The following is a 13,423-nucleotide window of genomic DNA, read 5'->3' on the forward strand; positions in this document are numbered from 1 at the left end:
GGATAAAACAATGGACTGTTGTGAACTTCGTGACCAGCTTCGAATTGGTGAGCCTAAAAAGGCTGAAGTTGTGAAGTGAAAGTGCAGACTTTTGCTGAATATCATATTGCGACAAAGCGGATGCAGGCGACGCGGAGCCAAACGGAACCAAAAGAACGAAGTTTAGACAAATCCGTGTACTACCCGTCGCTCCCATGCTGGCTGTAGCGCCATGCGTTGCAGCTCTCATAGACACTAGCGCCACCAGAGTTCCCTCTAATATATCTATAGGAAACTCTATGGTAATTTCGACGGGTCCCCACCGAAAATTTACTTCGCGACTCCGAATAGAGCGAGGAATTTCTAGCATGTTGCTATCCCGCCGCTGACTGCTGTGGCGAGAGCGATCAGCGGTTTTTCTGCTGCGCACGAATTCGCAGCCTGAACATCGCTGTGTTTTGCGTCATGTGAGACAACCTTTACGTGCCCAGAGCACGACATCATTATGAGGCACGTCATTGTAGGGGACACCGTACTGGTTTCCACTACATGGGGTACTTTACGCACACGTAAAACTATGCGCACGGGCGCTTGTTAAATTTCACGCTCATGAGAAATGCGGCCGCTGTGAGCTGAGCTCGTGTAAACGATCCCGAGCATTACACCCGCTACTAGGTTAAAGCAACTGGCATCGCATATATGGCAGCAGAGAAGAAATTCTGTTGAAGCTTATAGTAATATTTGCTCGGGTGTTGCGTCCTAGAACCACCATATCATTAGGAGGGCCGCCGCAGTGGAGCGCTCCGGAAACCTTGACCATCTGGTGTTCTTCAACATGCACCGAAATGTAAGCACGTGTGCGTCTAGCATTTTGCAGCCATTGAAATGCGGCTACCGTGGCCGGGATACGATTCCGCAGCCTTCGCGCCTTCAGGTCAGCAGTCGAGCACCCAAACCACTAGACCACCGTGGCGGGTTATTGGCCGTTATAAAAAATAGTGGGTAGCACGTGGGGCGGATAACTTCATTTTTCTTTTCGTGCGCTCACTATCGCACTCAAGCACTTCTCGTCTAACGTCATAGGCTATAGGCCGCAACCACAAAGGGAGGGGTGTGCATGGAGCCAGCTGTTAACGTATTCCAAGGTTGGCCTCATTCGTTTTACCAGTAGTAGTGGAACAAGTTTCTTTGTATAATTTATTTGCAAACCACAAGTCTAAACCTTATGTAAACACTATTTGAGGAAAACACGAGTTGAGATCAGTGAAACAAGCACTGAACTATATATTACCAATTGGAATATAAAATCTTAAAGACTGTTTTTATCCTAATGATGATACCTAAAAGGTTATGAACTGCCTTGCTAACACTACAGAAGTCTCGCTAACGTCGGGCGTTTAGTGCGGCAGACAGTGGGGGAGATGAAATTCAATCACCAAAAAAGACACCGTGAGAATGAAAGCTCAAATAAACGCCGCCGTAATGAAATAAAAGGAATGCTGACGTTAGATTAATTATGAGGTGGTGCCAGTAACCTGGAAATGAACAATGATAGCAGCGCGAATATCCGTGAGTGCCGTTCTGTGATTGAAATAGGAGGTCTCATTTGCTCGGATGTTAGCAAAGATGGTTAAGATAATTTCCGCGGAAAAAGTCCCTCTGGTATCCGTTTAAGCAACACGCAACTGTTTGCTACGAATCGGTGGTTCTTTGTAATCGCATGCTGCCGTGTTTGTTGTAATTGCGAGAAACGCAGAAACGCGGTCACAACATCTAATTGCTAAGTGAGCGTGAAACTACGAAAAGCCGAGTAGGGCGCTGTTTCTTCCCGTTGGCGTCGAGTACAACACGCTTGTACTTCCCGCGCTTACTTCGCGTTGTGGCTTTCAACAGAATGTATTTGTCACGGTGTATGCGCAGTGCGCACTGTGTCTTTCCTCTTCTTGGTCGTGTTCGTCAACGAGTTACTGCCGTTGCGCCGGTGTAAAGAGATGAGCAATTCTTGATGGAGAAAGAAAATGCCGCTATCTTTACCGGTACGCAATGTGAATTGGGACTACACCTTGAGGAAGCGAGGGAGATTAGGCAACACCATTTAAAAAAAAAAAGAAGGCCTGCGCATGCCCTCCTCTCCCCACCCACTACCACCCACTACGTCACCGCAGTGACATCTACGACGCGGGAATGGCGCGTTCACACTTGGCCTCGATGGGGGCGAAAGCGGCAAAACTCGCCGGAAGTTCACTCGCTTCGCCGCCTAAGCGGCCGGAAAACCACGCCGCGAGGTGGACGCGAAAAAATCGGTCCGAGACCGATTTTTCCGCCACGCGAAAGCGGATCGCCTTTCCGCTTCACGAGAAGCCGTACTTTGGCTGCGCTAGCTTAAATCACGTGACGTAAACAACAGACCGCAAATTCAACATGGCGGCCAAGGCGTCGGCGGTGGCTCGCTTCGGCGCATTCGCAAACTACCCGTGCAGCGCGACAAGACTCACAGCCTCGACAAGGACGCGTTCCTCGAGAACCTGGTTTGGATTACGATTGACGAGAACACTGGAAGTAGAAAAAAGGTGTAGCAGGAGCGAGTCGGCGTGCCCCGACGTGCCTCGCGTTTTGCAAAGCCGGGTGAATCCGCCGCCGCCGCCACTGCTGCCGTTTCCGCTTATGTGGTTTCTGCTGGTGTATCTCCCGAAACGGCGGTTTGAAAAGGTGAAAGCTATTTATTTTCCGTGTTTTGCATACTTAACTTGAATTTGGTACGAAATTAAATGCTCAGGAAACGGGGAAAAGAGAATTAATTCTCGAAGTGGCGAAGGCCGCGGCGGCGGCGACAGTATGCGGGAGAGGCAGAACAAATGTGAACATTTCCGACGCGCGCGAAAACGGTTTTCCGGACGCTCTGGCGCTTTCGCTTTCTCTTCGCTTCTCAAGTGTGAATGCGCCTGAAGAGACGCCGCGTGGTTGTGCGGGATGCGGTAGAAAAAAAGCGGATCAGTTTGCGTTGGACATGCGTTGCGTTGGATGGGCACGGATGTCGTGAGCAAGCCGGTAAACTGTGGTCGAGTGCTTTGGCCCCATCGTTGAACCCTGGTTGAGTAGTTAGCAATTTGCCGGCACGTTCGGTTGAACACGCCTGAATGCTGCTCCGCGCCTACCTGCACACTCAACTGCCCCAGAGTTAGTGCACGCCACGTGTTCATGTTTTCCTTAGAGCCGGCTCAAAGGGCCGCATGGACGAAAGCCGCCTCAAGATAGAACTTCGTGCCGACAAAACACACTGGTACGTATTTTGATATGTTTAGATATGTCGCGCAGGTGTTTTGGACGTTTCTTCGATATTTAGTCGGTCGGTCGTCTCGGAGCACTGCGTTCCCTGAAAGCGAAGCCGGCTTTGCGACGACCAGGAGGTTTGCCTCCGACTGCCATCCTGGCGAGGGACGGTGCACGGAGTGAAAAAAGCGATTTTCGGGGCTAGTGGTAACAATCACCCCCAAACGTTTGCAATTATTTAGCAAGAGTGAACAAGCTACTTATAAGCCAACACATGAAGTTTCTAAAATACAATGACGACTTCATAGTGTTACAATGACGACTTCATACAAAAATACAACGACGACTTATGACTGTATGCCTGCGCGGTTTTGAAAGATGTTCTTACTGTAGTTTCGCGCAGTCTTTCAGTCACAGGCAAGTGCGCATTTTTCCACGAATAGCGTGAAGCCTAACAGCCATTTAGGTTATATAGCCTAGATCAGGCGTACATTGCAAAACAGTAGGTGCATAATTATAGCCAACGGAGTGCTGCTACGCAAAATTTCACCTGAAAATGCTTTGTAAGTAAGAATGACTCCGTTTTTTTTTCAGAAAATATTTACTCAACCTTCTTCTCCCACTTATGCCATTCAAAACGTTGGCCGGCTCGAGTTTCTCGTATCAGTCTTTATTTATTCTCCAAGGAAAAAATGGATCCGCACAAACTATAGACAAGGACGCTGAAGCGTCCTTGTCCATAGTTTGTGCGTATCCATTTTTCCCTTGCAAGCATGGACCAACTCTGCCAGCAGCAAGTTTTACTGAACCTTATTTTTCCTCTTTCACATTTCTTTGATCCCTGAGTTTTTTTTTCTGGACAATAGCGAACTCAGTGCACATATAAATTTATTGCTCCAGTGTGTTTTCTCTCACTATCATACACTGGGGCGATTTTCTTTTCAGGTTTGTGAGAAGTCCGGGGAGTGCGATCCAGGTGTCCCTGAAGCCGAAAAGGGTAAAGCATGACACCATACCAGCCATTTTACCACACTTCCATGCGTGATCTCTCGTCGGGAGACAGCTGGACGGGAAAGTCCCCAAACAAGTGGTAGCTGGGAAGCTTAGGAACGCAAAAAGGCACTTCAACTGCCCTTGCAGGACCAGAAAGAGCATGAAGAATTTTACAAGCATAAAAGCCGTGTGTTATAGGGATAAATTCGGTGCTTGATCATCCGTCAGTGTTATATTTCTCTGTAAGAGCAAGCATGATTACAATGCATGCAGGCAAAATACGGCAGTTTGCGTGTTTTGACTTTTCTTTCAGTGTGGTCTGAAATAAATATTCAGTGCTTTCTTCACCTTGTACTTCTAAATGCGGTTGACTTTCTTGAAATCGCAGCCAACACAATTATTGAAAACAGCATTAGCTGAATTCATATTAAAAACGGTTCATTTCATGGATAAGCAATGTGGCGCGATGCTACAAATGAATGAAGGAGGAAAATTTCGAGGGCTCGCTTCTTTGTTTGATACAACCCTAAGAAAAAACCAACAACTTAATGAAAACCAATAGAAACCCAACATATTACTACAATGAAAACCCTGATGGAGAGTTTTCCACATACGCCGTCATGTCTACGAGTGGCGCTGTCAAACACTCCCAGGTTTTCATGCACACAAATAACCTATGAAGTGGACGGCAGGATGACCGCTGCCGTAGCTCGATAGGTGACTGGCAAAAGAGCGAGATATTGTGGGATGCGTCGTCTGCTGCCGGTTTCCCGTTCGAGGCAAGCAGACGGCGAACCACGCCACCGTTGGCCTCTGATTGTTCGGCATTCTCGCACGCGGCATTATCGCCTTTCAAAGCCATGGCCGGCTGCTCAGCCATCGGCTGTTCCAACTCCAGCGTTAAAAGGGACACTAAAGGCAAATATTAAGTCGATGTTGAAGTTGGTAAATAGCGGTCCAGAAACTTCGTAGTGCTACATTTGTGCCAAGGAGGTGCTAATTCTGAAATAAAATCACGTTTGAGTTGTCCGCATCGCGTCAAATGACCCGCCTGAAACCGGTGTTTCTGACTTCACTGTTGCCGTGCCCAACGTTGCCTGCCTTTCCTGCGTGGCGGCGTCCACCGGCGGCATGCACCATTAGGGCGTCCTGCAGTATCGATGCATGCGGCATTTTGTCGAACTCTCTGTCACAGCCCCTTTCACGGCAGTGCAAAACACATGCGACATTACGCTATACCACAACTACCACTGAGACGCGACCACGTGAGCGAAGCAGGACGCCGGGAGAAGCGCAGTTCGGCAAAAGCGGAACTTTTGAACCACGCGCGCCGTTCCCCATGGCAACGCCAAGGAGGTTCTTTTTTCCATGAATGAAACAGAAACGAACAAGCAGCATTTTATTACGCGTCTTTATGCACGGACGGTTCTTTTTTTATTGCAGCTAGATTGATTACTAGTGATTAATTGTATTCAGACTCTCCCACGTCATCGGGATCACTTCCAAAATGTCCCACTCGTGGCGCTCATCGTGCGATACATTTAGCTTAATTTCTCGGTAAATAGGGCACTGTTGTTGATAATACTAGCTTTTAGGGGCGAAGCTCCTTAAAGCGGCACCCGTTCGTCCCTCGTAGTCGTAGTGCGTAACCAGTCGTAACGCTATACTCGCGGATAACTTGTCTTGGCAATGAAGGGAAAGCTACGGGGCGGAGCGTCTGCACATGTACTACTCCGCGAAGTAGTCCGGTTTGGCGCGCGTCTCGTAACGCCGTGGAAAATGATGGGTAGCGTTGCATTTCGACGCAAACGCTGCTTAGCGTCTAAGGTACGGCTAAAAGGCGCGACTGTTTCACGCACGCAAAAACGCAAAGTGACAACATATAAAGTAAAAGAAATACATATATCTCGCTTGTGAGCGCTGCGTTCTGTCTCAAAAAGCTATACATGTAGAAAATGAAGGATTATTTTCTATATCTCACGCAGAACGTACGGTCGCAATTGTGGGACTACAATCATTAGCGTTAGGATACGTGCATTGTGGCTCTGTAGCTTTCGCTTCATTGCCAAGAAAAGTTGTCCGCGAGTATAGTACCAGATCTTGACCTCCAAGGTTGTGCCGGTGGGCGATTTTTCCTGTGCGTTGTTGAACAATAAAAAATTCGCAGCGTGCGCGTTAACTAAAAGCCGAATTCTTCTGTCCCTTATTCCCCATTAGCAGCCATTGGCATGTTCTAGTAGGAAACGTTAGTAGAAGTAGAAGTGTAAGTGTTAGCTAGAAGCCGACTTCTTCCGTCTCTCATTCCCATTAGCAGCCATTGTTTACCTCCAAGGTAGTGCCTGGTGAGATTTCTCCTGTGCGTGATTAAACAATAAAAATTTTGTTCAAAACGCCGTTGATTGATGAAATAAACCAACGAAAGACGCCAGATGTTTTCTAAAAGCAAAACGAAAGAACGCCAGACGTTTATAAAGCAAAACGAAAAGACGCCAGCTGCTTAACGAACGAGGCCAGATGTTTTCTAAAGCAATGGTTTTCTAAACAATGAAAATTCACAGCGTACATGTAAAATTAAAGTGAGCTGCAAGTCGTCATAACTCTCATCGAACCTTTAGTATAAACGCGCCCGATCTCACGTCGGTGATGATGTACTGGGCAGAATTCACGGAAGATTCACGGTTTACCGATGAACCTCCGCAGCTTCGCCCACTCATCATCATTCACTCCGTGGATATGCTGTGATTTTTTTTAGAGGTTGTCATACATCGAGCTTTCACTCCGACATAAATTGCTAGTCGTCTTTAGTGTCCCTTTAAGTAATGGCGCTTTGGAAGGAATGGCGCTTTAGGCTAAAAGAATCGCGGTGGCATTGAAGCTTTACCGAAACAATTACACATTATGGCTTTTTCGTAGGAACTTATGAAAATATTTGCGCAACGTTGGCAGGGTTGCCCTGAGCAACATTGAAGTTCCGGTTAAGTAGCGAATGCATTGTGCTACTGCAAATATTTCGGCTCCAACTGCAGTGCGATCGTCGTTTGCTTCACGGTTATCGAAGAGCGCGAAGTAGACATGGACAAGGAAACGCACATGACTAGCGCTAACTGCTGGTTTATTGTAAAAACGCGCAAATATGCACTGAAACGGAAAAGTCGGTCAAGGGACTCACATCAGAGCTCCTAGCAGCGGATGCGCCCAGCGGTACATTATGAAAGGCGATAGTCTTTCTTGGGGAACTTGAACGCAGAAATTTTGGTCTGTCTTTCTGTCTGTCCTTCTGTCTGTCTTTCTGTTTGTCGGCACGTCCCTCGATTCAACCACTCGGCCAAAGTTGAACCACTTGCCCAAGGGCCAGCCATCGTGAACGGCTGACTAGGTTCATACTTGTGTACATTGTTGATCAAAAAGCAAACATTACGCATATCTGAGGCGCAACATCACTAGGTAAGCATTAGGCGGTGTGTTCCTTTAACAGAAAATACATAGATACGCAATTTTAAAGACCTTGATGGTATGCGTTTAACGTTGAGACAGTAACGCGTTTATTAAAAGATTGCCACAGCTGAAGCGATCAGCGCTCCAAGCCGAGCAAGCGCGAGCGCCAACAGCCACCGTCTTCGTCTTCTTCTTTCGCAGGCGTTCTTGTCTGCGCCGTACCATGTTACAAATCACTCCCCCGCGGAAAAGGAGCCATCCTGGCGACCTAAGGAACAGGTACAGCTGGTGGATCATAATGCGGCTTCAGTCGATCGACGTGAACAGACTCGCGGCCTCGACGACGGCGGCCCGTAGATGATTGAACAGGCTCAATCATATAGTTAACTGGGGATGCTTGACGTAGGACGCGGTAGGGGCCTTCGTACTTAGGCAGTAGCTTTGTGGAAAGGCCAGGAGTGGAGGAGGGAACGCGAAGCCACACCAACGTTCCAGGCGAATACGACTTAGGAGGCAGGTTTTCGTGGTGACGGTCCTTCTGGCCCTACTCGCCCTACAATGTTACAACCCTAGTTTCTTAAGCTGCGCTGAAAATGCGACTGCGCTGAAACTTGTCTTCCTCCGTGCCCTCTGCACAACCTCATGTTGTGTTTCGGTTTCGGTTCAGTATTGCATTGTACGAATGACAGGGGGCGCCGCTCTGGCATTGCTGTTTTACCCAGGCGACGTGTAAATAAAAGAGTGTGTGGAGAGTACTCGTTGATTGCGGACGTTTCTTCTCCTTCGGCGCATCGCGCCAAACAGCGTGTTCGGGCTGGCCGGCGTCCCCACCGGTCGCGTTGGTCACCGCCGGTCTTCGCCTGCCGCTGCGCCGGGAGTACCAGCCCGCAACACAGCACTCGTGTTTCCCGACGTATTGCAAGATGGCGTCCATATCTCACGCTGCGCCTCTTCTATCGTCTTTAGACGACATTTGCAGCGAAGCACGCAGATACGCGGCCAATTTTTGTTCAGTCATAAGCGATTAGTTACGGAGACAGCAACACTTCTTGTCTGTTAGATTAATGGAGGGCGCGCTAACACTGAACAATAATGGGCCGCTTGACGCATGCGCTGCTAGAAGCTTTGGTATGATTCCCTTCCCAAATTTTTCAGTTTCAATGTATATTTGGGCGTCTTTACAATAAACGAGTCAGCGCTAGTCCTGTGTACTTTCTTGTCGGTGTCCACTTCACACTGTTTTGAACTATGTGCTTCGTACCAACTGGCTCGCATGCACTCGCTTTTAGTTTACCATGCAGAGTTCGTATGGGAGGCATAATACCCTCCTAAGACTCTTTCAGGATCCTCTCTTCCTTTGTAAAGCACATAGTGCTGTAAGTCGTCTCTGATACCTCTATGTGCTGTATTGAATGCAGGGCCAGCTCTCCCGTACCTAGGTATATGTTACACTAAACCGCACACTTTTCTAGCGACGCTATACTGAGTGTCCTGTGATGCTGGTGATGGTGTTCCGAAAAAACCCACCGCCGCGGCAAAAACATGTGACGCGCTCACCGAAAAGCCTCCTCCCAACAACTGGCGCGCCAATGAAATAATAATAAAGCGAAACAAATTTTTATTCCGCGGCGGGGTGTGACCTGGGTGCCCCAAGTCCGAAAGCGAGTGCTTTGACCACATGCTTGACCAGTAGGTCACGCGTTCGTGCTTGCCCAAAGTGAACTGAACTCAAGCATAGCAATGCGTTCTATCAACAATGCGAAAACACACAGGGACCGTTATGCACTCGCATAACATGAACGAGTAACAACTTTATGAATCGAAGGGGTGAGGGATAAGCGAGGTTAAGCTACGTAGGCTGCCTCGCCTAACACGATTCGAAGACGAAACTTATCTTCTTTTTCTTCTCAGTCGATGTCAGGGCTGGGCAGAGAGACTTTAAAGTTGTATCACGATACGATACAAGATACTCGGGCAAGAAGTATTTGAGATACATATAAACGATACTTCAAGAATTATTGTATCCGTTACGATACTTCCCAATTGTATCTTAAGACACATTGATACATTTGCAAATTTGCTATCATAGATATATATAATGAAGCACCAAAGGCCTATGCACAAAAGTGTTTACTGCAAAAATTTTTAACTGCGACGAACTTTGGCTTATTTTAATTAAATGTCTTTTTGCATCCCGAAAGTTCCGTCTTTCTTGCTCAAAGCATATAAGCCTCATTCCGAAACAACTTATTGAGATTTGTTTAGCTGCTTAACTTGATACCACTGAACACGATGCACTGTCAGTGGTTTTTCCTTGACACCTTTCTAATTGACGAGTGTCGCTGCTCTATACTTGGCGACCAGCTAGCGGGTTGCCATCTCCTTGCAAGAACGCTACGTAGAAACCTCCCCACGATGGCACAAACAACGCTCTGCACTCTTACCTCGTCCCTAAGCGTATTGCCGTTTTCGTAATACCGCATGACCAAACAGGTGGAGAGCAGGAACAACGCTAGTAACGATATTTTTCGTGATGGATTGTGTCAAGGCAATAACTACAGAGTCAGCACTCACAATTATTTGACGACATAAAATCGTAAAACCGTAATAATTTTTAAATGCGAAGCATTTCTTACCGAACCTTTAGCACTTTCAGCGTTTCTATCTACGTATCTACCTATCTCATGATCGGCTCCTTAACTTGATGTACACCAAAATTGGCATGGGAGGGTAAGAAGATTTGATGAATATGACTGACGAGTCATGACATGAATAATCTAAAGATGCTTTCGCGTACGTCGTGAAACCTTTTCCTCCAGACACGTGTGGCGCATACCCGTGCTCCGCGGCCCATGGTGATTGACACTTTATATCTGCCCAGGAAGGGCGAGAACAGACATTAAATGCGGCAGCGTTAAGAAAAACCGACATCGGCAGCGTTGACGCGATGAATGGAGAAAATGAATATTAGGATCCCAGCAGGAATCGAACCCAAGCATTCTGTGTAGCAATCAGGCATTCTACCACAGAGCCACGCCAGGTCTATAAAGTGGTTTGGAAAAAACAGCCCATGAAGGCGTAATAACGGTGCAACGTCAATTGTGGTTGTGGTTCTTGCTATCTAATTTTACAAGAAAGTCAATAAACACTACATAATACTCCTACGATGTGTATACTCCTATGATAGAGGCGTCATATCAGATTAACGGCTGTGGTTCCATTGTTGGCTCCGTATTTATAGCACTCTAATAAACAATACATTTGTATTCCTATAGTTCAGCAAGCTATAATAAAGAATTGCTCGACCCCAGAGGAATACACTAACGAAAGTTCCGCACGATATTCACATCATTGCACCGTAAAGTGATCTTAGTCCGCCAGAACGACGCAGTGTACCCTTTATATCTTACGAGGCTGGGCGATGGCCTCATGCTGACCGAGGATGATGCCAGATTGATTGACAGCCGCTTTATAGACTAGGCTACGTAGGCCACATTCGCCCAGGTATTATACGAATACGACAAGCACCATCCACTGATGTTGGTCTACGTAGCAATATCTAGGCCTACCAGCCTCGACGGCCTATATACCTCACAAGCGCGAAGGGTGACTTGAGATTCCGACATGTCGCCGGCTCTATCGACATACATTTTGTCGACGAAATGACCTAGGCATCCACGAATTACAACAGCTGTAGTATGCCTCATACTTCACCACACATGGACCCCTCGTCACCGGGATGCCGACCTGATCCGATAGCACAGTCATGACCACCTGCTGGTGCTCCCTGATCACGGGGATGATCATCTTGTTCAAAAATTAAACTGTCAAGACCTTCTCCACACATGCACACTGATTCGTGAAACGCGCGTGCATTCTCCATCATAAGGGACAAGTATAAGCACAACATATCAGCTTACCGCTTCCGGTGTTGGTATTAACACCCACGTTGCCATTGGCAGCGTTACCGAACTGTAAACAATTGGTTATATAACACATATGCGGCTCTTCAGCATATATGTGTGCGTATAAAATTTGCACAAACCTTTATTGTCATTTTGTAACGTTTCGCTCAGCGAAAAAAAAAAATACGCCGCAGTGACCTTCCCGCCGCATGTTTCGCATAATATCGACTCCCATGGTACGTGGGATCTGCCGAATGTTTCTTTGCTTGTTGGACCGATGTAGTAGGCTTCAGTCGTGTTGTGCAATGCTCCCTCCTAAAATGTACCTACGGCCATGAGCTGTGGGCTTAAGGGCTTCCTTATCGCAAGACTCTGGGTTCATAGACCTTACATATATTAGTAACGCTGACGGAGGATCGTCGAGACCCCATTCAATGAAATATCGATGCACATAGCAATTCATCAACAGACGTTCTATACGCATTGACTACGACAAAAAAATGGCCCCTCAGCAGTAGTATTTTAATTATATTTGAGAGAGAATTCGCGTCTGTACTGTTATTTTGGCCAGAACAGAAGGCCAAGGCTAAAAGAATCGCGGCGGCATTGAAATAGTGCTTTAAAAATTACAGAATATGGCTTTTTCGTACAAAACTTACGTCATATTTGCTCAATGTTAGCACATTTGCCTTGATCAACATCGAAGTTCCAGTGAAGTAGCGAATGCGTAGTGCTTGCGCAGTACATTCGGCTGCAATTGCAGTAGTCGGAAGTCCACTATGTTCTCTTCGGATATATCCTCCTTTGCGAGAAGTCTAATTTCTGTAAATGCATCTTTGGATGGAGGGAAAGCTTTTTCTCAGCTAAGTCCATAGTGTTGTTTTATATTCAAGCGAAGCTTGTATTGACTGACGTTTGACGATGGTGATGATCCAAAAAACCGAAAACCGAGCGCCGTGGAAAAACCGCGTCACGCACTCACCGAAAAATCCTCCGCACGCACAACTGGCGCCCTCCAAATAAATAATAAAACGAAATAACTTTTCCGCGGCTTGTCCCGCCATTCCGAAGGCGCGTGCCTTCACCACTAGGTCACGTGTGCATGCTTGCCTAATGTGAACCGAACTTTAGCGTACGAATGGGTTCCCTTGGCAGTCAATGCGTTCTACCAACGATGCAAGAAAAAGAAACAACTGTGAAGCAGTAGAATTCTTATGGGCGCTTCATGGAAATATTTAATGCTGGCGGACTAAAAGCAATCTGCCGGATACCGGGTAAGGTCGATATCATATATTGCACATTCGAGGAAAATTCCGATTTGGAGAAAATTAAATTCCTAACCCGCGTGTACATGGTCGCGTGATTGCCCTTTCGTTGGGCCTTTCTATACTCCGCTACATACATCAGGTGCAACGCTATAGAGGCTGACGAGACTTCTCGCAGTAGACGCGTTCGCACCTAGATATAGGCCAATGATTTTACCACCCGTTATGTGATTTCTTCTCGTCCTTTGGCTGAGTAAAAACTCACAGGCTCCCCTGCGCATTCACCTAAGGCGAATCGAAGGCGCCTTTTTCATCCAAAACATCGAAGGCATCTTCTTTTCCTTCGCAGTCGATGTATTGAACCGCCCGCGCCCCCCTCCGAGATATTTCTGCACTTAACGTGGTTTTCCACTACCTCCAGGATCGGAGGCATTGCAAGTCTTCTTCACTTCACCTGGGCTTGCACTGCCTCCGTGACCGGCACACCTTTGACCAAGCAACGACGTCATACCATCATATCATCATCTAACGTCACATCGTGATGTCATCACGTGATGATGATTTTTCCACCACTCG

Source organism: Rhipicephalus sanguineus, chromosome 10 (assembly GCF_013339695.2).
Source record: "Rhipicephalus sanguineus isolate Rsan-2018 chromosome 10, BIME_Rsan_1.4, whole genome shotgun sequence".
Lineage (NCBI taxonomy): Eukaryota > Metazoa > Arthropoda > Arachnida > Ixodida > Ixodidae > Rhipicephalus > Rhipicephalus sanguineus.